At 51.9% G+C, this 8,446-nt stretch overlaps 1 pseudogene; it reads right to left on the reverse strand.

Annotated features, from left to right (window-relative positions):
- Nucleotides 1–5,983: 5,983 nt before the first annotated feature.
- On the reverse strand, nucleotides 5,984–7,907 carry LOC123927624 (annotated as a pseudogene).
- Nucleotides 7,908–8,446: the final 539 nt, after the last annotated feature.

An 8,446-nucleotide genomic window follows, 5' to 3' on the forward strand; every position in this document is an offset into this window, starting at 1 on the left:
GCAAGCCACCCAGATGCCCCAGGAGACAGCCCTCCCTAAGAACACGGTCCGTGATATTTTGCTTTTACTTTTATTTTTGTCGCACTGGTAAGCGCTGTTGGAACTTTTCCAGCCATCCTCGCTGCTGTTTCACAGTGTGGGGCTGCTTCCCCCATGAATTACAGGGGCAAAAGCACCAGGGCTGCAGAGCAAACATTTTGTACCAGGTCCGGAGCAGCACAGGCTGGACCACTGTCTCCCACTCTTTTCTTTTGGGGACCTAGAACTCTAACCCGAAAACCATATGCTGTCTGAGAAGAACAGGACAGCCCTGGAGCAGGGGCAGAGCTGCCGGCCTAAATGGGTCTGGGAGCCAAGGCAAGCGGGAATCCACGTCCCCTCTTCCAATCCCCCACCCAGCGGTGAGATTAAGCGGAGGGCTTTGCAAAGGAACTCCAGGACTCCAGGAAAATACTGATAAATTGAAGAGCAATCGACAAGGCACTCAGGCTCCCTCCCTGAGCTCCACCTAGCCCCCTAAATTTGTGTCAAATCTTCTCTTTTGTCCCCCTCAACTAAGCCCATGCGCGAATGGAAATGTTTTTGTGCATTAAAGAAAATCAATAACAACATCTCAAAAACAATTTCAAGCTCCTCTTCCTCCCACAGGGTGGCAAAGTCAGACCCCGCAGTGCTGTACAAGGGTCCCAAGGAGAGCCAAACCCATGTGGGTGGCAGGGTTCCACTAGAAAAAAGTCATAGACGCTCACTTCTCTCCTAAAACCGGCCACCGTTCCATACCGGCTAGCCTAGGAAAATGCTCACTCTCTTCCCATAGTCCTTAAGTTTCAGTCCTTGATTAATTTATGTGCAGTTTTTGTCCCTAACATGGGGCATTTTGGGATGCAACAAGATGTGAACCATAAGTCCAGGGAAGGAAGGAGCAGGCTTAGGGAAACTACGGAAGATTTAGGGTCGGTAGATCTGGATTTGAACATCAGCTCTGCCACTAACTAGCTGTGCAACTTTATACCAGTCACTTAACCTCTCTGAGTCTCAGGTTTCTCCTCTTTCAAGTCCGGATGATCACACAGATCTTGCCTGGTTATCCTAGGTAGGAAAAGAGATTATAAAATATAGGCACTAGTACACAGTAAGTGCTCACTAAATGGTTGAATACCGCTATGATTTTTATCACCAAGGAAGGAGTTGAGGCCAAACAAGGTGCCACTGACCGCCCCCGCCCCCACGCCCACACCCACCCACACACAGGCAGGTAAATCAGGCAGCATGAATGAAGGCTGCGGGGTTGGCTAACCGAGAGCCGCCAGGACGCCAGCAGGAAAGGTGGCGCCTTTGGAGGTGACGGACAGCGAGTCTCAGCCTCCAGTAGACTAATGAAGAGGTTTATTCTTAGCAACTAAAATAGGCAAATGGGTGCAGTCAGGCCAGGAAGAAGGGGGGTGGGTAGCAGGGTGAGGAGTCCAGATGTCTTGGCTGGGAGAGAAAGTTCTAGAAAATGCGCTGTGGGATGGGGAACAGGGGGGCTTGGGCTCAATTCAGAACAGCCCAGCTCCCTTCCAGACGTGAAACGAGAGCAGCATCCAGGGGGATCCCCGGGAGACCCCGGCGTGCAGGGCCTGCCAGCCGGGCTGCGGGGCGCGGGCGGGGGAGCCGCACAAGCTCGCGGTGCTTGGGAGCACAGTCGGTTCACCTGAGCGGGCTGGAAAACCCTCACGCCTGGGGAGGAAAAAGAAGATGGGATTTCTCCTGGGGTCGGAACAGGACCCCGCCGGCCAAGAGACAATGGCTCCAAGAGCCTCAACAACTCCACCCCTGTTGACGAGGGAACTCAACACCCCGGAGATCGGCGTGTGAAATCTGCGCTGGGGAAGAGAGTCCTCATTTAGCCGAGAAAGCGCTGCGCTATCTATGTGTGAAAGCTTCTTTAACACTGTTCCCTGCTCTCCATATGGCGAACTTCACCCAAATTAGGAAGAACTGATGAACAGAACTCCAGCAACTGGAAAAAGAGAGCGAGCTCCATCCAGGAACGCATCCCAGAGGCAGCCCTCTCCCCCTCCCCCAGCAGCGTCCCCTAGGGCAGGGTGTCTGGCCTCCTGTCCTCACAGCCCTGTGACCTCCTCTGGGCACCCAGATGCTCCCCGTGGGGCGGGGCGAAACATGTTCCCTCTCGTGGATGAAATAAGGGTCTCGGAGGGTTCAAATAATAATAGCCACCACTCCTTGTGCATTCACTGTGTGCTACACAGTATCCCCGGGGCCTGGCTCCTATCATCTCAGGTGTCCTCACCAGAACCCCGTGACAAGGCGTCTTTACGTCTATTCAAAATTGGCAACATTGAGAATCAGGTTGTCTTTTGGCCAAGGAAGGTTCAGAGGCGACTGATTCCAGCAAGGTCTAGATGCTCAGGCCCGCCCTCTGCTTCTCCAGAGCTAGTCCTGGAGTGGGGTGGAAACTTTGCTCCAGTGAAAACCAAGGGGAGGCTCCCACCGGCTGGGAGGGAGCTGCACCCTTCGCCTTGGTTAGAGGGCAAGGGCAGGAGCCCCTCATGGTTTCCCAAGAGGGCTGGGAGCAGGGGGGTGGGTGTGTGGGGGCCACAGAATGACTCAGAGGCCCTCAGGCCTGGAAGGAAATTTAATGACCCATAGCACTCCCTCTTGGAAAAGCCAAGGGTCAGGAAGACAAAACTGAGTCACACAGCAAAGTGATGTAAGTAAAACAGCCAGGCCCTGACCACCCGGGTTATGTCCTATGATACCCTAGAGACTGCTGTGACAGGAACAGCCTCCCTTGTCAGTCTTCTACCTGCCTCCCCCTAGTCCTGTCCACGGTCTGGGCTCCTGCTGCCTCCAGGGGACCACCCCCTACCCAGCTCTCCCACCTTCGTGCTCCCTTTCCTGACCTCATGTGAAGGCAGCAGTACCTGACCACGTTCCCACTGGCACCCTTTTGCCACGGCCCCTCCAGCCACGTCCCTGTTGGCTTTTCCCCAGGGTCTGGGGGCTGTGCCCGTCCCCCCCCACCCGCCTCCTTCCAGCCTCCCTGGCCCAGTGGGGCAGGAGGAAACGAAGCTCGACGCAAAGATGTTTAGAATGTTTATCTCGGTGTGATTGTATCACACACAGCAACTCCGCGCTGTGCCCGGGGCATTGCGTGGTTTGAAAGACGCTATACAGACTAAAATTGTGTGGCATTGTTTGTTCCTCCACATTCGGCGAGACAGAACCAATCTAGTAATCACTGTTTTTGCTCCTCAAATCAGGGACGCTCCATTTTGTGTGCGTGTTGGCTAATCTGGAAATAAAGATTCGTAGCAAATGTATAAGGAGCTCTGGAAGCAGTCGGGGCCTGATGAATGAAAGAGGCAAAGACGGTCGAGGAGAGGTCGGTGGGAGCCCCACAGTCCCTCCAGCAGGGACAGCTGCCCATTCCCAGGGTGACGGGAAGTGCCACATCTCATCTCCGTTCCCGGCAGACAGAAGGGGCCCCAGGGAGCTCTGCGCCCCAGACCCGCGCCGGGCCAGCTGCAGTGGGCCCACAAGCCTCCTTGCCGCCAGGTCTTCGCCCCAAGGTCAGCTTCTCCTGAGCTGGGGCTGACCCTTTCAGAACATAAGCTCTCGAAGGGCCGTGGGGAGGAGAGGAGAGGATGGCACCAGGGGTAGGGATGACCACACACACACCCGAGTCTGTTCAAGGACATGACGGGTGGGGAGTGGAGGGACAGGGCCTGGGAGTTCTGGAGCCGCCCAGCTGGTCTGCAGCATTACCGAGCTAGCACGGAGCTAACCCTGGCCCCGCACCCAACATGCGGGATCAGGGCTTAAGCCGCCTCTGTGCTGTCCCAGCTGAGGCGCGACCCCAGGGATTGGCCGAACTGGAACCCGCGACGTCTGCACCAGCACATTCCCCTGGGAAAGGGAATGCATCTGGCTTCCAAGCCCGGCCCCAGGCTCCTGGAAACAGGGCCTTCCTCTCATTTTCTCCCTCTGCTTTCATGTGCCCACTCACCTCATGACCTGCCGCGCCGCTCACAGCCTGCTTTCCCCGGCTAACCTAGCACCTGCGGCGTACCCTAACTTCTCCCCACAGCCTGCCCAAACCCTGTGCATGCTCCAGGGTCCAAATTAGACACCGTCACCTTTCCTGGAACACCTTCCATAATCCCTCCCACTCCACGCAAGATTACCTGGTCACCACTAAGCCCCAGAGCCTCAGTCTGTAGCTCTACAGACGGATCCCACCATAGCCGCTGAAGCCGATGTGTGCGGGTCTGCCCCCACCGAACGTAAGCTCCTGGGGCACAGAGCCCCGGCGTGGTCTTGTCTGCAGCACTCCTTCCCCTCCGGCACCCAGCAGAGCGTCTGGGGCGGTGAGCGTGATCAGGACCCCAGTCATCCCTGCAATCAGCATTCCTGGAGATACGGGGCCAGGTGGGCAGTAAATGGGAGGTAGTCGTGGAGAATCGGCTCATGGTCCGAGACGTCACTGACTTCACTTCTCCCTTCCAGAGACTTCCCTGGCACTTTACAGGTTGTTCTAAAAGTTAACAATTCCCAAATAGTTCACGTTCTCTTCATTGCCAAGTTGGAGCGTGCTGTCTGCCAAGTTAAATTGTGGCCGAGTCGCACAGCAATTTAACTGGTCTGATGCACGAGGCCTCATCATCCATTACCAGGAGCATTTAGAAGCGAGGTAATTACAGGCTGCATTCCTGAAGCCTGAGGCTCCACGGCTACAATCCTGGAGTTTATTATAATAATAGTGATGGGGAGGGGTCCCAGGGATTCCATTTCCAGACTGTTCAGATTGGCACTAAAGAGCCCCAGAGGAAGGGACGGTAGATGCCACTGCTCCTCTCAAGGTCAACTCCACCCCAAGGAGGAGGCCCTGGGCTAAGCTCCCCCCACCCCCAGCCTTCTCCTTCGCCACTGGGAATGAAGCTGCCCGAGGGCAGAAAGGGTTCCCTCGATTTCTCCTGTCTCCAGCGCCAGTCTTATCCCACGAGAGACGGCACAGAGAAGCCCACTCCCTTAGCTTGTCACCAACAGATTTAGGCAAAATCATTGCTCTGGGATGAGCTGTAGGACAGGGGAAGCCCTACTGTGATTACAACACAAGCACCAGAGAGCAATTACTGAGTTTTCCAGATCTCACTTTTAAAATGCAAATACCCAGTTGAGGAAAAAATCCATCAGGTCCCAACAGTAGTATGATTAAGCTGGTATGAATTAATACAGCAGATTCTCTCCACCTCGCTGGAGGGGCTTCAGTTTTTTTTAAAAGCATTTGATTCTAGGTGCAGCGTAGGGACACACTCTAGACAAGAGGCAAGAAATAACCACGTGGCGTTTGCTCGTGGTCAACCTTGAATTAATAATGTAGTTAATCAATCAATCAACCAACAAGTTGTTGATTAAGTCAATGAATGGGCTGTTGGATAGGACAGATCTTATTTGATCGCTCTACCTTTTCAGAAGGAGCAAGCCAGTCTGAGACTCTGGTCCCGCCCCAGCCCAACATGTCAGCCACCCCAGGGACTGCAATGGGCAGAGCACCGTTGGGTGTGGAAAGGTAGCAGAAGGGCTACTCAATAAAGCTGGAGAGCAAGCTGTCCTGAGGTTTTTCCAGGTTACAAAGAAAGACCCCTCCTTCCCCCCAGAGCACTACTCAAACCCCACTCCTGCTTCCAGCTATGCATTCTGAGTCAGGGTGAGTCTTCAAAAGTCTTTCAAAGCTTTGTACATGCTTACCACGGAGATACTGCAAGTTCGGTTCCAGACCACCGTAATAAAGTGACGAGCACAGTAAAGTGAGTCAAATGAGTTTTTTTGTTGCCAAGTGCGTGTGAAAGTTATACCTACACGACACTGTAGTTTAGTGAGCATGCACTGGCATCATGTCTGAAAAACCCATGTGCATGTCTCAATTTAAAAGTACTTTATTGCTAAAAAATGCTAGCCATCATCTCAGCTTCCAGAGTCATAACCTTTTTGCTGGTGGAGAGTCTTGCCTCCATGTTGATGGCTGCTGACAGATCAGGGTGGTGGTGGCTGAAGGTTGGGGTGGCTGTGGCCATTTCTTAAGATAAGACAATAATGAAATTTGCTATATGGGTTGAATGACTTCTGTAACACGCTATGCTGACTAACAGCATTTTACCCACAGTAGAATTTCTTTCATAATTGAAGTCAGTCCTCTCCAACCCTGCCACTGTTTAACCAACTAAGTTTACGGAATATTTTCAAGGCTTTGTGGTCATTTCAACAGTCTTCACAACATCTTCACCAGGAGTGGATTCCATCTTGAGAAACTACTTTCATTGTTCATCCATAAGAAGCAGCTCCTCATCGGTTCAAGATTGATCATGAGAATGTAGTCATTCAGTTCCATCTTCAGGCTCCATTTCTCACCTGGTTCTCTTGCTGTTTCTACCACATCTGTGGTTACTTCCTCCCCTGAGGTCCTAACCATGAGGGTTGAAACCAACTTCTTCCAAGCAGTTGTTCATGTTGACACTTGGGGACCTCTTCCCATGAATCACAAATGCTCTTAATGGCATCTAGAATGATGAATCCTTTCCAGAGGTTTTCATTTTATCTTGCCCAGATTCTGCAGAGAAATCCCTGTCTATGGCAGCTATAGCCTTATTAAATAAGATGGCTTGAAAGACAGAATTACTCATTGATCCGTGGGCTGCAGAATGGATGTTGTGTGAGCAGGTATGAAAGCAATAGTAATCCCATTGTACATCTCCAGCAGAGCTCTTGGGGGACCAGGGGCATTGTCAATCATCAATAATCTTTCGAAGGGAATCTTCTTTTCTGAACAATGGGTGTCAACAGCGGGCTCCAAGTATTCAGTAAACATACGCATAGTCATCCAGGCTCTGTTGTTCTACTGCTAGAGCACAGGCAGAGTACATTTAGCATAATTCCTAAAGGTCCTAGGATTTTTGGAATGCAAAAGGAGCATGGGCTTCAACTTAAAGTCGCAAACTGGTTTAGCCCTTAACAAGAGTCAGCTTGTCCTCTGAAGCTTTGAAGCCTGGCATAGACTTCTCTTCTGTAGCTATGAAAGTCTTAGATGGTATCTTCTCCCAAAAGGAGACTGTTTCGTGTACATTGGAAATCTGTTATTTAGTGTGCCACCTTCAGGAACTCTCTGAGCTAGACCTTCTGGATGACTTGCTGCAGCTTCTCCCTCAGCACCTGCCATCTCACCTGGCACTTGTATGCTCTGGAGACAACTTCTCGCCTTCAACCTCATGAACCAGCCTCTGCTCCTTCTGCAGCTTCCTCACCTCTCTCAGTCTGCATGGAATTCAAGAGAGCTCAGGGCTTGCTCTGAATGGGGCTTTGGCTTCAGGGAATGTGGTGGCTGGTCGCATCTCCTATCCAGACCACTCAGACTTTCTCCTGATCAGCAATAAGGCTGTTTCACTTTTTATCATTTGTGTGTTCACTGAAGCAGCACTTTTAATTTCCTTCAAGAACTTCTCCTTTGTGTTCACATCTTGGCTGTTTGGCACAAGAGGCCTAGTGTTTGGCCTATCTCAGCTTTCAACATGCCTTCCTCGCTAAGCTTCGTCATCTCTGGCTTTTGGTTTACAGTGAAAGACGTGCAGCTCTTCCTTTCTCTTGAACACTTAGAGGCCAAGGTAGGGCCTACTGTAACAAATCACCACAAACTTGGGAGGCTGAAAACAACAGAAATTCATTTTCATGCAATGCAGGGGCTGGGAATCTCAAAGGAAGGTGTCAGTGGGCTGGCTTCCTTCTGGAGGCTCTGAGGAAGGGCTGACGATACCTCTCGCCCAGGGAGCCTGCACGGTGTTCCTTGGCCGGTAGATACATCTGGTATCTACAACTGGTATATACACTCTGATCTCTGCCTCCGTCTTCATGTCGCCTCCATCGCTGTCTCCCTGTGTCTTTCTCTGCCTCATTGAAGAACACTTCCACAGGAATTAGGGCCCACGCTAATCCAGCAGGTCTTCCCCTCAACCCTTACTTTAATGACATGTGCAAAGATCCTATTTCCAAGTAAGGCCACCTTCTGAAGTTCCAGGTTGACATGAATTTTAAAGGGACGCTACTCAACAACTCCACCTTCCTAGAGCAGAACAGCAAGAGAAGAACTTCATCCAATCCCCACAAGAGGAGTAAATGATGGGGAACGAGAGGCCTCTGGTGAGGTCCCTCTAAGTGAAGCCCCCAATGGCCCTGCCCACCTCCAGACCTCTGAGGATCAGAGTGTGGATCCCGGGGTGTCATTAGATGGGCCTCACTCACCACATCAGGAAACTGAAAGCGAAGACCCTGGGCAAGGCTAATCTGAGAGGACAGGAAGGCCAACGTCATTTTTAGCTCCCTCCGTGATCTCCAAAGTATCTGCCTAAGGAAGGACCTGACCCTGAAAATCCACTTCCAGCTGTCTTTGTGA

This window comes from Meles meles, chromosome 17 (assembly GCF_922984935.1).
Source record: "Meles meles chromosome 17, mMelMel3.1 paternal haplotype, whole genome shotgun sequence".
Classification (NCBI taxonomy): Eukaryota; Metazoa; Chordata; class Mammalia; order Carnivora; family Mustelidae; genus Meles; species Meles meles.